We start from the raw sequence: 16,653 nt of genomic DNA on the forward strand, positions 1-16,653 counted from the left end.
TTAATGTTTAATATTTAAACAAAAACCTTCCATTATTAATCACTTGAAGCCCCAGTGATGATTATTAAAACATAATGGATAGGGTCTTATTTTTAAAGCTTGCTTTTTAATGACTGAGAAATCAGAACTAAAAAGGACAAAAAAAATTGAGCCCCATCCTGTTTTCTAGAAATTTCTCTTCCTGCAGGCTAGAGCCCTGAGGAGATTGTCTAGCGCCTCTGAAAATCCAGGGCACCCTTTCTCCCTCAGTAGATTTCCCGTGGCATAACCAGGGTAAAAGAGTACTCTCAGGGAGGGCCAAGGCACTGATTTCCAGGCTCTGGGTCACAAGGTCATGGCCAGGATGACCATGTTGAATGATCTCAGTGGCTAAGTTTTGGCATAACTTAGAGAAGCTCTGCACAGACCACTGAACTAACTCAGCCCCTGGAACAAAGCAGACACAGTCGTGCCATCTCTCCCCACCCCCTACCAAACTCCTGACCCCTCAGCTGTAGGGCACCTGGCCCAGCCTGTGGAAATTGACTCCAGGTACAAGGTCCTGGGCACTTAGAAACAAGATCATATTTTCATTGCTGGCCACTTGTGGGGAGTTTCATGAGGTGGGTTGATTCTCCCTTATTTTCTAGGACAACTGGGCCCACGCCCACATCTTGGGGCCAAGGAGGAAGGGCCCAGAAAGGGAGGGAGAGTAGGAGTGGGCCTGGCCCAGTCTCCATTCTGCTGCTCCCTGTAGATATCCGTGCACAGGCGAGAGCTGGAGCTTCCAGACGATCGCGCATTAGGAGCTAAGTGGATTAGCCTACTTGGTCGAGTGGCTAGATAGCTATGTGGAGGATATCCCTTTAATAATGGCAATCAAAAAAAAAAAAAAAAAAAGCACATAAAATTCCTAGGAACAAATTTAACAAGAGATGTTCAGGGCCTACGTGAAGAAAACAAAATTCTCCTGAGGGACACAGGTATTGGAATAAACGGAAAAATAAATTCTATTTTTGAATAAATGGAAAAATAAATTTTGTATTGTAAAACTGTAACGACTCTCCTGAAATCAATGCAAGTCCCCAGCAAAAAAAAAAAAATTTCAGAGTTTTTTTCCCTTTAATACGGAAAAAAAAAATTGATATCAAAGTTCTTCTGAAAGAATAAGCAAGAACAAATAGCCAGGCAGAATAATGAGCAAATAATTGTCCTACTAGATATTAAAACATATCACACAAGTACAAAAATTGAAGCATTAAACAATAATTAGCACAAAGCTCAGTAGCACAAAATGCAGAAACAGACTCAAGTATGAATGAGAACTTGGTAGAGGGTAAAAGTGAGTAGGGAAAACTGACTTAGTCTTTTGGAAAAAAATGGCTTTTACCACCAAAATAAGTTTCAGACGGAGCAAATATCTGAATGTAAAAATGCACATTCTAGTTAAAAACTGCAAGAAAACATCAGCCATCGACTTATAATCTTATATGCGACTTTCTAGACGGCCACCTGACACCATGTACCGGCGCTGTAGATTTCCATTCGTGAGGATTTTTGCCAAGGACCTACTGGGTCAACTTCACAGAGAAATACGCATACGGACGTCGACCACACACTGTTTATAATAGCAAACAATTGGCAACAGTTAAATAAATTGTGGTGCATCCATGCAATGACACTCTCCACAACCACTTAGAGTAGTGACGCATAACCACACTGTCACTGTATTTCCGGAGTGTCCCAGGGACTTGCTCTCGCAGAGGCCCCGGCAGCGGTTTAAGCGTGTGCCTGTTACTCGGTCCTCACCAACACCAGGGGGTGTCATCTGCGCGCTCGCTCTGTAGAGCCGTCGTTTTTTTCTGCCGAATAGGCACATGCCACTGGCCTCCACTCTGTGCGGTTGGCCCTGCAACATCCTCCCGGTGGCCAGCTGAAACGGCTGCTAGTCTGGAGCAGGGGACCCGAGCACCTGAGCGTCCTCAGAGCGGAGACACTTCAGGAGGTCTCTGCCTCCCCCAGAGTTGCAGGCACACTTTGAGTGTTTGTGCAAATAATTGGCCAACGACAGGATGTTGCATCCGTTGCAGAAATGTGTGGCGTTGCCATCCTCACCTCCACGGTGGACTGTGGAAATTGATTGCGTTCGGGCTGTGAAAATGGAAGCGGCGACATAAAGGCTGAAATCGTTAAGCTTCAGAGACGGTGACATTCTGCTGGTGGCCTTGGGCCGCAAGACCCGATGCTGCACTTGGTAACGGCTTCACTTTCATCCAACTACAGTAACCCAAGATTGAGAAAATTTTTGGTTTTGATCTTGTTCATATTGAAAGTCAGCTGAGTCTAATTACCCCCAAAACTCCCTTGAGAGAGCTAGGGAATAAGAAGTGTCTTCAACACCCACCCGGAGTGCTAAAGGCAAGTCCCTACTGATGCAGAACCGCCACAGGGCAACTCAGGACGGATTCGCGCTGCTTGCTGCCTTTGGTTGATCGGTGAAGAGACAGTTGTTTGTGTAATTTGAAGGGACTGTCAGGGGAAGAGGCTTAGATAGGCTCACTGGAATACTTCTCAAAAAGATGATTCAGGTTGGGACATAATTAAGAATGGTCATCTCTGGGGGTGCCTGGGTGGCTCGGTAGGTCGGGCGTCTGACTTCAGCTCAGGTCATGATCTCACAGTTTGTGAGTTCCAGCCCCGCATCGGGCTCTGTGCTCACAGCTTGGAGCCTAGAGCCTGCTTTGGATTCTGTGTCTCCCTCTCTCTGCTCCTCCTCCGCTAGCACTCGGTCTCTCTCTTCTCTCAAAAATGAATAAACATTTTTTAAAAATAATAAAAAATAAAGAGTGGTCATCTCTGAGTGATTTTTATTTTCTTGTTTATTTTCTTGTTTACCTGAGTTGTCCTGGCTCCAAAAATAAGATGGCGCTTATATAATAAAGGTGGTTTGAGTTGCTATTCCAAACCTTTGAAGACTAGTTTTCAAACTGTTAACAATTATAGGTCTACCAGGAAAGTTTCTATAGAAGCCCAAAGTTAGGGCAGTGTATGAGGAAGTGGTTTTTGGTAACAATGGAAAGAGAGAACATAAACTACCTGTGTTTTACTAGTCCTGCCAAGATAAAACTCACAGGTAAATTAGCAGTGAATAAAAACATAAGTATGATCTCTGTGGCACCTTACCTTTATTTTGCATTTTTTCCCGTCTGCACACAGATAAAACAGAAGCATGATATGCTGGAAAGGCAAACTAAAGCTACCTCTTTAATTCAGTCCAACAACCTTTTCAGTATTCTAGACATTCCAATGGAAAGCCAATAGTACCTGCTAAGAGAAGAACTCCTAGGAAAGAGTATTGGTGTTAGATTCAGAATCTAAATATAGGGAAAGTTAAGGATTGATGAGAAAGGTACAAATGTGTGCTATGAGAATCATTTCTTTCTTTCTTTTTTTTTTTTTCTGAAAGAGAGAGAGCTTGAGTGTGGGAGGGGTGGAGAGACAGAGACAGGATCCGAAGCAGGCTCCAGGCTCCTAGCTGTCTGCACAGAGCCCAATGCGGGGCCCAAACCAGGAGCAGTGAGATCATGACCTGAGCCGAAGTCTGTCGCCCAAATGACCGAGCCACCCAGAAACCCCACGAGAATCATTACTAATACTCAACTTAAAAAAAAAAAAAGTTATAACGGGTTTTTTAGAATCCATTCCTTTAATAAAGAATAACATGTGTTTTTGATTATGTGGAGGAAACTTGAGGTTATGACTCTAAGACACTTAAACAAAAGGACCCACATGGCTTGCAGTTAAAGCCATGTGCTCATCACTCGGTGACAGACTCCCTGAAGTGCAGGGCTACACAGAGAGGAAAATGCTCCTTAAAAGCTACAACCATAAAATTAAAATCATCTTACAGCAGAAAGCATCTCATATGTGTGTTCCAATGTGCATACATAATCTGGAATGTGTATATATTTGCCTGATAAAATCTTCTGTTTCCCCTCATCTCTTTGGCAATTAAATATTTTCTGCTTTTCCGTCTTATATAGTATTCCCTAAATGCCAAACTTTAATAAGAGTGTAGGCATCCCTCATTTTTCCTTCACTAAGGCATCCCTTTGCATCTGTATCCCCAGAAACAAATAATTGGGGACAACCTATTATTTTCTGACACATAGGATTCCATAATTAAAGACAAGGACAAAGGTTCTGGGGGAAGCCTGAATGTTCGGTTCTTAAATTATCCCCCTCCTTGCTCATTCCCAGTCTTCTGACCCCACTTCTGCTGTGATAGATTGTTAGAGTAATGGTCCCCAATGAATCACACCTGCCCGGGTCTATGTCCCTTTGGTATTCCCATTAAAAAGTGGAATCTATTTCTCCACTTCTTGAATCTGAATGTCCTTAGGTCCTGCTTGGAACCAATAGAATGTGGCAAAAGTAGCACCGTACAAGTTCCAGAGCCCAGACTTCAAGACCGTGAGACGACTCTGCTGTGAAAAAGCCCACTCTAGTGTAGTGGAAGATAAGAGGTCACGTCAAGGAGAACAGACACACCCCAGCCAATGGCCAGCATCAATTCCTGATAACGAGTGAGGCCATTATAGACTGTCCAGCCCCAAACTCTTACAACTCTTATTGCCAGACAAGCGACAGAACTGCCTAGATTTTCAACCCTAACAATCACGGGAAATAATAAACCATTGCTGTTTTAATAAAGCCATTGAATTTGGGGGTCATTTGTTATGCAACAATTGATAGCTGATAGCTTCAAGAAACCATGTCTCATAAGAAGATTTCTACAAAAGGAAGAGAAATAACCATTATTTTCCCTCCTTCCTTTGATATACTGCCTCTACTGATTTGCACTATCCTCCTCTCTACATTCTGGAAAAGTGCCATTAAACATTCACTCCTGAGTGGGGCCTTTGCTCTGGCTTGTCTCTTGAATTATCAAAGGATTCCTCTTATGTTCACTCTTCTGCCCACTAACAAACGTTTAAGGGAGGGAGGGAGGAAGATGGCTTAACTTGAGCTCTCAGAAGGCAGAGGGAATACATTCAAACACCATTTTGTATATGCCCAAGGTAAAGCCCTGGGTGGTAGGCACTGAATAAACATTTACTTAAAGATGACAACAAGCGGGGAACAGGGAAGGTCACCATTAAAGACACTGAGTCGCATCTGACTTAAGACAAGCAAAGCATTGTGTACTTTATATTGCAGACCAAAATCCCTAAAATATAGGAACAGCCAGAGGCAGAAACGTGATTGGGCTGTATTACTTTAAAGCTACAAGGAGTACATTAAAAGGATTCTGCTATATTTTCAATAAATTCCCTTCACAAATATGTGGTATATTAGTAATCTGCCATAAGGGGGAAAACAAATCATAATAGCATCTTGATGTAGGAGGAAAGTACACGTATGGGGAAAATGCTGGATGTTTCCTTCAGTGAGGAATGATGTACAGGCCTCCAATAATTCCCAGAGTTTGAAACATGTGCTGCAGAAACCCTGCTCGGAACTAAAAATCTCCTGACTTTCTTTAATAAGATCACAAAGCAAAACGAACTCAAGTTCTGGAAGGATTCTTCTGAGAAAATCCAGATATCACAATATAAGAGCCAAAGGTGCATTAATTCCTACCTAAACGAACCAAAGGCTGCAGCAGTACCCGGTAAATAACTAGAAAAGTAAAAGGCAGGTAATTTTTGTTAAAATTACGGCCTTTGTTCCTTACCAGCCTGCTAAACTTGGAATGTTAAACAGAACAAAGAAGCCACACCAACATGGAAAACAATATTCAGATCTGGATCAGACCGCTGTTGAAATTGGCTTCATCCAGTTGAAACCAGCTCCTGGTCAGAAATGACCTGAGCTGGGAAGTTATCGTGGGTCTCATTTCCTAGCAGGGCCTTGTCTCCTGAGTGAGATTTGCTGTTATGATGTTACTGTGGCTGTTATTGGCTTGTTTTTTGGTTGGGTTAGGTTGTTTTTCTTTTAGTCATTTTCAATGTTCAGAATTTCTTCTGTGCTGCTGCCAGATGTTAAACATTAGTGGGCTCCCCTACAGCCTATATTCTGAAAACAAATAAAATGAGGACGACCAGAGTTATGAAATAAATAAAATCCACAAAGCCAAGTTTATTGACTTGCCTGGCAAGGAAACACACGTGAGTGAAGAAATTCGCTGAATAGCTGAGGGAGGAAAGTCAGGTTGTGTCACCTGGAAAGAGGGGTTCACGGTGATTAAAGGTTGAAAAACAGCACCTCGGAAATCAGTCTACAGGTCTGTATCTGGTGGGTTCAAACAGATCCAACTGTTCATTGCTCAGGAAAGAATCTTTAGTTGGGTCCAATAGGGGGTTGGTTTGGGGTCCACGTCAGCTGGGTCGAATCAGTTATGATAAAATACATTTAATCTTGGTATCTCCTAAGGTATGTGTCGCTAGGAGGGAAAATTTTTCCTTTTAAAATTCTCACCTGCTCCTCCTCTTTGGAAGCTCCAGACAGGACATGTTCGTGCAGAAAGTAATTTGTTTCTCCTTATAGTCCTTAGCTCAGTGCTTTCGAATTCCATGGTCATCTTCAATAAAGGTTTGTAAAATGTGTATGTAAATGAATGACATCCACGTGCTCAGCTGGTCTTCAGTGCTCTGCCCAACAGAGCAAGACCCTAAGTGTGCAATTCTCTCTGCAGAGCAAATAGTAGCTGGCAAAACACGTCTGCATGATGATATCAGATAATCATGACACCCAGAGTTCTGATTAGATTTTAGGGACATCACTTCACAAAAGTCAAAGAAACCTTTCAGAACGTGGCAGTAGATGGAGAAAGGAGGAGAGGGCGAGCAAGGGAGATAATGGAAGTTGGAAGGAAACAGGGGGGAAAAGGTAAGCTTGTGCATATTACTGCAGAGAAAATCAGGGACAGATTAAAGAAAAATCGTTTGGGGGGGGGGGGGAATACGAGAGCTGAAGAAATCTGACCGAGCCGGGGGCATGTGTTAGCAGAAGGCCACAGAGAAACAGTGGCAGCTGGGGGAGGCTGCAAAGCTAAGCAAGTCCGTTTTTGCAGAGTCCGGGCAGGAAAATGCTGTTGGCGAAAGCAGAAAATAAAGTGATTTTTTCCCCAGCTGATGCTTCTTCTCTGGGATCCTGCCAAAGCTCTACCCTACAGAACTAGAAACTGAATAAATAGACTAATTTATTCAGAAGATGTGTCTCTTAGTTCTCTTCCCAGAATGGTGTCAAACCTGCCCAGGATACCAGAAATTTCTGTGAATTTGGATGACAAGGCATTAGCCAGCATGTTTCTCCTCATCCCACAACACCTGCTCCTGAAAAGGAAGCATTTGCTCCTTGCATGCAAATCATTTTTTATAAACAAGGCATCTAATGAGCATTTGATGAAAGTCCCCTAGAGCAGGTAAGACTTACATTAGACACGAGCTCAGAAACGAAGAAGAAACTCATTATTTACAAGCCCAGGGCTAAGCATTTGCTATAGAACAACTATCCCTGGTCTTTTCTTTGGGCATAATTAATAATTCTCCAAAATCCTCTGTGAATATTTGCCCAGCTGTGGTACTCAGAGACTTGACTGTGTGTTCAGAGTCAGTGTTCGAGCTGTGAAAACCTTAGACATCATCTAGTTAAATGCCTTCTCTCCAGAGAGGAAATTGCAGCCCCGAGAGGTGAGTGAGTTACTCAAGGTTACGCAGCTAATTAGGAAAAGTTCTTCAATTCTCAGTGTGCTTCTCACAGCACTATGACACACACCTCCTTAATTTGTCACCCACACCCCTCTCCTCCACCTTCACCGTACCCTTACCACCCAACAATGCACTGGGCTGCCATTACAGAAGACCTGGCCGACAGTGGTTTGAACCATAATGACGATCACTGTTTTCTTGGTGAGAGGCTGGAGGTAGATGGTCCCAGGGTTTGTTCTGAAGCTTAACAATGCAGTCAAAAGCCCAGGCTTTTCTCACCCTGTTTGGGCATCTGCAGTGTGTGGACCTCTCATCCTTGAACACGTGACTTCATGGTGACAAGATGGCTTCCACAGTTCCAGATATCACACAAATAGGAAAGAAAGGGATAGACAGAAAAGAGCTTTGTTTTTATCAAGAGGAAAATCTTCCCCCAAAGTAAGATTTCCCTTTATGTCTCCTTGGCCAGAACTAGGTCACCTTGGTCACCACCAGCTGCAAGGAAGTCTGGGAAGGAAAGTTATCTAGCAAACAGTAACAGAAGTGACATGATTGCCTTAAACCAATAATGGCACATTATAATCTTTAACAAAATCGGGACTCTACAACACCAAAGAAGAAAGGGATTGTGGTTGCTAGGTAGGTATATTAGTTCACTTTTTTTAAATTATTTTTTTAAATTACATCCAAGTTAGTTAACATACAGCGTAATAAAGATTTCAGGAATAGAATTTAGTGATTCATCCCTTATACATAACACCTAGGGCTCATCCCAACAAGTGTCCTCCTTAATACCCCTCACCCCTTTAGCCCATTCCCCCCACCCAACACCCCACAAGCAACCCTCAGTTTGTTCTCTGAATCTAAGAGTCTCTTTTGATTTGTCTCCCTCCCTGTTTTTCTATTATTTTTGCCTCCCTTCCTTTATGTTCATCTGTTTTGTATCTTAAATTTCACATATGAGTGAAGTCATGTGATATTTGTCTTTCTCTTACTGACTTATTTCCCTTAGCGTAATACACTCTAGTTCCATCCACATTGTTGCAAATGGCAAGATGTCATTCTTTTTGGTTGCCGAGTCCTCCTCTAAAACTCAGGGGCTTAAAACAGCAATATTTTGCTGTTTCTCGTGTGTTTGGAGGTTAGCTGACCCACCCGATAGTTCTGATGATCTCCGCTGAATGTGCTCACATGACTGGATCTCTGCCACAGCTGGATTGATCCAGGCTGGGCCCCACATGCCTCTCCTCCTAGGACCAACAGGCCACTGAGGAAAATTCTTCTCATGGCAAGGCTGAGGCGGAAGAATGCAAGCGGAGTCACGCAGAGCCTCCTAAGGTTGAGGCTGGGAACGGGGACATTGTCACTTCACTTCGGCCCCATTCTATTATCCGAAGCTAGTCATTGGGCCAAACCCAAAGTCAGAGATGATGAAATATATTAGTGGGAGGAGACGCAAGGGCACCAGGCACAGAGTGTGGGTACAAGGAAAAGCAAAGTGTTGGGGTGAATTATGCAACCTAACTCAACAAGCAACCCACACCATGTGCCAAAGCCCTTTTCATTCGCTCCCCTCCCCACAACCCACTCACTTCCCTTATGCTTCCTTCTGTGCCCCTTTCTGCAATAGATTGAATGCGTGTTTCAACATGTTTCCTATGTTGAAACCTAATCCCTGATGTGATAGTATTTGGAAGTGGGGCCTTGGAGAGGTCATGAGGGTAGAGCCCTAATGGGATTAGCGCCCTTATAAAAAGACCCCACAGCGTTCTTTCATCCCTTCGGCCATGTGAGGACCCAGCCAGAAGACAGACACAGGAAGTGCATTCTCACCAGACACTGAATCTGGCAGCTCTGTGAACTTGGACTTCACAGCCTCTAGAACTGTGAGGAATAAATAAATGTTGTATATAGCACGCCCCTTGGGGGGGGAGGGGGGTAATTATGTCAGAGCATAAAGGGACTAGCACGCTCCCCACCACCTCTGTTGACATTTTCACCCCATTGTTCACAACGGGGTGAGAGTAGAAATCTTCGGCGGAAGGGAGATGGGTGTGGGGTACAATCAGCAGTTAGCAGAGTGTTATATCAGACTTACATCGGAGGCTCCAGCAGCACTGGGGTCAGCCTCCTCACATGTGCAGAGGACAAGGGTCACCTCAGTGCTCAGTTCACTCCAGACTTGGAACTGCTCTGGTTTTTCTGGTGTGGGCACAATAGAACCTGCCAGAGGTCTCGGGAATTTCATGTGACTGTACCTAACGGCAAAGGGCCACTGGAGGCTTTTCAAAACCTAGTCCTTGTTTATCTTAAGGCACTTAGGCTGCCGTCCCAGGGCTGAGAGGCATTCCGGAAGCTTTGGATTACGCTCACCCTCCATTCCTTTCTCACTGTGCACTTGAGCTGAGAAGAACGCTCAGGAGAAAGATGTCTGTTGCTCGTTTTGCGGGTTTTACTCTCCTAAAAACAAACTGATAACGGAATGCAAGCTGCCTGCCACTTGTTTACTTGTGAATTTACAAAGGCTTGTTTTCTAATGAATACATTAGTTGTGCGTGTCTGTGTTTTCAGCGGACATGGTGAAAATTCACTGAGGCAGACCCTGAGAGAGGGCCTCATGCTTCATTTGGCATCTCAGATGCAAGATCCTGAATTCCCGGTGGGCCCCACCCATCAGCTGGCTTGACCAGCCTAGTTCAAGTCACTCCTTTCCTCTTCATTATGATCAGCTTTTCTTAACATAACCTTGTGTCCACAGCTACCCAAGGGAACAAGGTCCTTCGGGACCTGGTCACAAGCCCCAAACACAGGCTTGCCTCCAACCAGCAACTCAGCGGCAGGTGGATGTATACCCTGGGGAACCATCTGGAATTTTTTCTGTCCCACTTCCTTTTGGAGTCAAGGGGTGGCCTCTGATGCCAATTGCCTGGCACTGCATCTGAATGGAGGTTGGCTGGCTATTTGAGTAAAGGGAGAAGAGACAGTGAGTCTGTCCTGAAGAAGCTTTCCATGGGGACCAGACCTGGATGCTAAGCCCAGCTCCTTCTGTGACAGGTGGTGAGACCTTGAATAGGTCACTTACCCTCTAAGAGCCTCTGTCTCTTCATTATCATGTGCATTTCCAATCAAGGAAAAAGTCCTCAACACTCATTTTTCACATGGTTGGGCAGGTGAGCAGTGTCTTAGGATGTCAACCACGCAAAAGCCTTCACTCTGTGGAGTTTAACACAGCTCTGAAGAGCAGTGCTGTGCTTTAGTGCCTCCAAAATCAGGAGCTCTCGACACCTACTTGTACTTATCAGAATTCCTTTTATTCTTTTGTGGAGAAAGCAAGACAAAGTCTATGCGTAGTCAAGAGATTCTGAAATAATCTTGTTGGCAAACACGTCAGTAAAATCTGTCACTAGTTTCTTCTCAAAGCTGGCACTATTGTGGGACATCTCATGGAGGCTCAAAAGAGGGAAGCATTGAGAAAGACTGACAGGGTCCTCAGGGGGAGCTTTGTGTTCTTTAGATGGGCTTGCGCCATGAACAGCAAAACACGAGATGCTAAGTTCAGCTAGTAGCATTCTGTGTGCTCTGAAAACCAGCATGGTGCTATGAACTGAATTGTGTCTCTCCAAAATTCCTATGTTGACATCTTAATCCCCAGCAGATGGTATGTGGAGGTGGGGGCTTTGGAAAGTTATAGGTTTAAATTTTTTTGATGTTTATTTTTTTACTTTTTGAGAGGGAGAGACAGAGTGCGAGTGGGGGAAAGAGGCAGAGAGAGAGGGAGACACAGAATCCAAAGCAGGGTCCAGGCTCCCAGCTGTCAGCACAGAGCCTGAGGTGGGGCTCGAACCCACGAGATCATTTAAGATTATGACCTGAGCCGAAGTTGGATGCTCAACCAACCTAGCAACCCAGGTGCGCCTGGAAAGTGATAGGTTTAAATGAGTCATGAGGTGGAGCCTTCACGATGGGATTATAAGAAGAGTCCCCAGAGTGCTTGCTTTTCTTTTTCTCCTTCTCCACCTTCCCACTCCCAGCCAGGTGGCCAGGACACAATGAAAAGTTCTACAAGCCAGGAAAAGAGACTTCACTGGGGGAACTGAGTTGGTCAACACCTTAATCTTGGACTTTCCAGCCTCCAGAAGAGTAAGAAAATATTAAGTCACTCAGTCTATAGTATTTTTATTATGACCACCCAAACTGACCAAGAGAAACCGTATTATGTGGTAGCAGGGTACGTGAGGACAGGAAAAGCTCCACTGAGGAAGGGATTTTGAGCTGGTCTCTGGAAGATGAGACACAGCTGGGCATGCAGAGATATGAGAGAAGACATTCCAAGAAGATAAATGGAAAGCGCAAAGGTCCTGAGGCTTCAGGGAAGATCCAGATGTTTTGGAAAAACAAAAAGCAGGCCGAGTGGCTGGAGCATAGAGAGAAAGGGAAGAGTATTACAAGAAGTAAACAGGAGCTAGATCATGTAGGCCTAAAGGCAGAGCATTTCTGGAAAGATATTCAAGAAACTATTCATAGTAGTTAGTTCTGGAGGGTAGGACTGGGATCGGTCAGGACACACACACCTTTATTTTTTACCATCTACTTTCCTAACCATTTAAATTTTTATTATGAGGATATATTAAATCTTTAATAAAGAAATGTTTATCCTATATGCTCAAATATAAGGTGACCACAATATCAGACGATCTTGTTTTCTAAGAAAAATATCTTTAAAAAGTGTTTTGGCCAACTCAAGCACATAACCTTTAAGGATATAGCAAAAATAGTCAAATGTCTGTTTAAAATATTAAGTGCATTACTTATACACATACTTTTTAAGATACTGCTTTTTCTAACCTCTTCTTCATAGAACAACTTTATTCAAACTTTTTTGTCTTGATCATCAGGGTTAGCATCTACCAGATTACTTTCAAGTCATATAAGAGAATTTTCCAAACAGATAATATTTACTTTATAGTATTTTGCAGGTAATGTCTCCCAAATTTTAACTAGCCATTCACACTGTTAGGAGCGTTGTGTGTTTTGTTTTGTTTTGTTTGTCTCATAGGTGCATATAGTAGGCAAAATAATACACACCCCCTAATAACATCTACATCCTATTCCCAGAACTTGTGAATATGTTGGGTTACATGTCAAAGGGAAAATTAAGGTTGCTAGTCAGCTGACCTTAAAATAAGATTGTGTAATCTGTTCTTAGAGAATTTTCAGTCTCAGGAGGAAGGCAGGATTGCCTCTGTATGACCATACAGGATGTTAACATACTGAAGTACCTTCAGATAGTTGTGAAATTGTTCTGTCCCTTTCCTTTCTAACTCAGCTGCTCAGCCTCTCCCTCCAGACACCCTACACATGCATGCACACACACATACACACACATGCACACACATAATCACACCCCCCCCCCCCGCCATGATCTAAAAGATTTCCCTTATGGCACAAAAAAGCACTTCTGGAATCATGCTCAGTCATTCATCCAGATTGATCTGTGTTGGTGTCTTTGTTAAGTATTTTTGAAATCACCCTTGGAGACACAAAAATAATTTGGAGTATAGAGTTCAAAGGGGGAATACTGACTCATCTGCAAGTTGGGGCAAAGCTAGCCTCCCCCAGCTAATCTTCCAGTAAGTTACATTTGAAGCACTTCCTGAGTAAGATAAGGTCCCCTTCTTAGAGTGGAACAGCTCCTCAACTGCTCGAGGCTTCCAGGCGCACATGCATGTAACAACACACACACACACACACACACACACACACACACACACACACACTTTCTTCTGGAAAGCCCTGGCTTAGGCCTGACAGACCTTCACTTCTAACGATTAGGCAACATGGTAAATACTCCAGTGTATTATACTACATGTTCCTTCCCATCAGGCAGAATTGATTTTTCCCCCACCTCTTCTGGTCCAAACTTATACCACAGTACACACTGTTGCTCCCTCTAGACTTTAGTGTGCACAGTGAGGTTGAAGATTGGATCTCATTCATCTCTGTATTTCCTGCCCTAGCTTAGTGCCTGGCACCAAGTAGGATGCACAAGACGGCTCTGGATTTGGGGACAGGTGGAAGGAGTAAAAGAACGAATTGCTAAAAGGTTAATCCTCTAGGATGCCAACAGTCACAGGGCGGAAAGAGGAGGGTCATCGAAGGGGACCAAGAAGAAATGGGGAGAGGAACAGGAGGATGAGGACATGGGATGACAGACAGACCAAGAGAGAGGAGGCAGGGACCAAGGCCTTTGGAAGAGCAAGCTGCAAGGGGGAGACAGTGTCCCACGTCCAACACAGCAGGGATGTCCTTCAGGTGGACGGCCGAAAATAGGACAAGGATCTGGCATTTAGGAAGTCACAATAGACCTCGGGAAGAGCAGCTTGGTGATTACTTGGGGAGGAGAGCAAGGATGCAGATTGCAATGAGAAGAAGAGAAAATGTGGCGCCAGACAGCGTAGCCAGTGCGAGCAGCACCAGTCTTTCTAAACGTCTGGTGATAGAGGAGGGAAGTCAGTCAACAGAAGGGAAGGAAATGTTAAGGAACACAATTTCTTCAAAGTAGGGGACACCTGAATGTGCGCTGTGGTGCTCATACACACAGCCCTGGACTGTGGCTTCTGGAAGATGGTCAGGACTGGGGTAGAGTCTGCCCCTGGGAACCGCACAAACCTGGCCTGTGTTTGGGGGTTCAGAATCACAAATTCTGTCTTGTTGGTCCCCAGGTCAGACGAGCATGTTTCTGAGCTCCTGGCCACCTGTTCCAGCACCCTTGTGTAAAAAGCAGAAGATGACATAACACAGGAGACCCCCTGCAGCCACGCTGATGGGTCTCTCGTCAAGCGTTCCCCTTGCTCAGGATGGTTAGGAGACTTCCATGCTTCAGCTCTGCTTGTGTTTCTGCCCTGAGAGAACTGGAGCAATGCTGCCTTCCTTCTGAATCGTGCTTCGTCTATGGTTGTGATAGAAGCGATTTTTCAATCCACTAGCGCAAAATACTTCTTTTTAAAAATCTTTCTTTTTGGATCCTTTGGCTCTTTGGAACTTTAGAAAGTTCCTGGTGAGCGCGTGCTCCATCTGGAGGCACGAAACGCAGTGATAAACTTGTGACGGGGAGGCGCATACCAAGCGCTCCGTCTTATGCTCCTTGGCTGATGAACCTCCTGCCTTTGAGGAAATACTTCAGTCAGTTTTCTCCAAACAGCCTAGAATTAGTCATTTCTTACCATTTAGGATGATATACTATTAAAGCAATCTCCTAAGTGATTACAGAAATTATTCAGATAGAACCTCTGTGATAACACTTTATAGGCACGTTACTTAGCAACTGAAGGATACACGCGTTCTTAAAAATTAAGATGGGAAAAGTAAGGATACATATTTCATTCAAAACTAGTTTTACAATGATCCAAAAAAACAACCAGAAAATCACTGTAATGAATCAGGTAATGACGGCAAGATCAACTTTAGTTATGTACTTAGACATCGTGCCCAGGTTCTTAAACAAGCATTAGTAGCAAGATGAACATCAGTCTCATCTTTCATGGCACACCTGTCCATGGTGGGCCAGAGCCACAGCTCTTTGACATGTAATCAAAGGTGAAGTCTCCAGTCACCCCCCTGAGTCTTCCCAGCATCCTCATGTCAGACCCCTCTGTTCCTCAGTTCTGCTCTTTCCACTGTTAAACACCACCATCACTGCCTTCTACCACCACTGAGGTGGTGCCTCACCACTGCCTCACCGTAACGCACATGTTCCAGGTTCTGTGGGGTGGGGACCGGATAGCACCTTTGGTTGGGGACCAAGGCTATGGTTGGCCCTGTTGCCCTGGGCCAACAGGGAAATAAGAGTACAAAGTGAGGCATACATATTATATTTGATAGATAAACAACTCAGTGCCCATATTTCACTCATAGGAGACTAGGAATGTCATAAATGTAGGTATGTATATATGTTTGTGTCTGTGTGGATATAATGGATTAAAAACCCTCCCTGTGCTAAACATTGCACTAGATGCCTTTTACTCTGATCCTCCCAACGGCCCAGCAAAGCAAGCAACTACAACTATATTTAAAAATTTTTGCTTTGAAATAATTGTCGGTTCACAGGAGGTACAGAGAAACGTACAGGGAAGTTCCAAATACCCTCCCCCCTTGCCCATTGTTAACATATTACACAACTTCACAGTATAGAAGTCAAGAAACTGATGTTGGTACAATCCATAAGCCTCATTCAGGTTTCCCAGCTACACATCCACTGACCATACAGAAACCCAAAATTCCACTGTGGACCACCAGTTCAAGTAGGGCCTTATAGAGGTCAGAGTTAGAAGGAGTTGGACCCACCCAACAGTAGGGCCAAAGGAACTGTGGACCCATTTGGCAGCTGTATCTCTAATTCAAGATGTACTGTACAATGGACATAGGTACGCAGAGAAAGTAGCAAAAGCCGTCCACTAGCTTCCTAATCCGTATAGTGAAGTCTGTTTTGGTAGGAAGAACCAAATAGAAACCCCAGGAATTATCCTCTCCCCCCTAAGATTCTCTCTCAGTCAAGAGAGTAAAGCAGAAGCAAAGCATCTCCAGGGGATGACAAAGGCCAGTGTTACCATCAAAGACGTGAGAGACAAAGGGATGGTGATTCTTACCACAGCCCTAAGTACTCACACTTTTGGCTACAGCAAAGGTCAGATGGGTCATGAAGAATTACTATACATTATGGCAAACTTCAGATGAGGTGATGACAAACACATCTTAGGTCCACTTTGTATCTTTGCTGTCAGGGCCAATACTTACCTTTAGCCCACCCCTTAATCCCAGAACTCTATCTATCTATCTATCTATCTATCTATTTATCTATCCATTATCTATCATCTGTCACCTATCTAATATGCATGCATGTATGTAGTTTGGAGGGGTCATGATAATCTCAATAGCTCACAAAACATCATGCTGATCCGTTATA

The 16,653-nt window shown here is 44.0% G+C and overlaps 1 long non-coding RNA gene across 2 annotated transcripts in view; it reads right to left on the reverse strand.

Moving 5' to 3' along the window:
• Positions 1–1,093: 1,093 nt before the first annotated feature.
• Positions 1,094–16,653, reverse strand: part of LOC132682187 (uncharacterized) — a 44,324-nt gene continuing 28,764 nt past the window's right edge. Inside the window, exons 4-5 of one of the 2 annotated variants that reach the window (XR_013555229.2) lie at positions 6,460–14,855; positions 1,094–2,130 (exon numbers count right to left, since the gene is read on the reverse strand). This is a non-coding gene — a long non-coding RNA (uncharacterized LOC132682187). Of the gene's footprint in view, positions 2,131–3,844; positions 6,058–6,459; positions 14,856–16,653 lie in introns of those variants that run through there. The other variant, XR_013555185.2, reaches the window with a different exon arrangement.

The sequence above is a fragment of the Panthera onca genome, chromosome A1, assembly GCF_046562875.1.
Source record: "Panthera onca isolate mPanOnc1 chromosome A1, mPanOnc1 haplotype 2, whole genome shotgun sequence".
Classification (NCBI taxonomy): Eukaryota; Metazoa; Chordata; class Mammalia; order Carnivora; family Felidae; genus Panthera; species Panthera onca.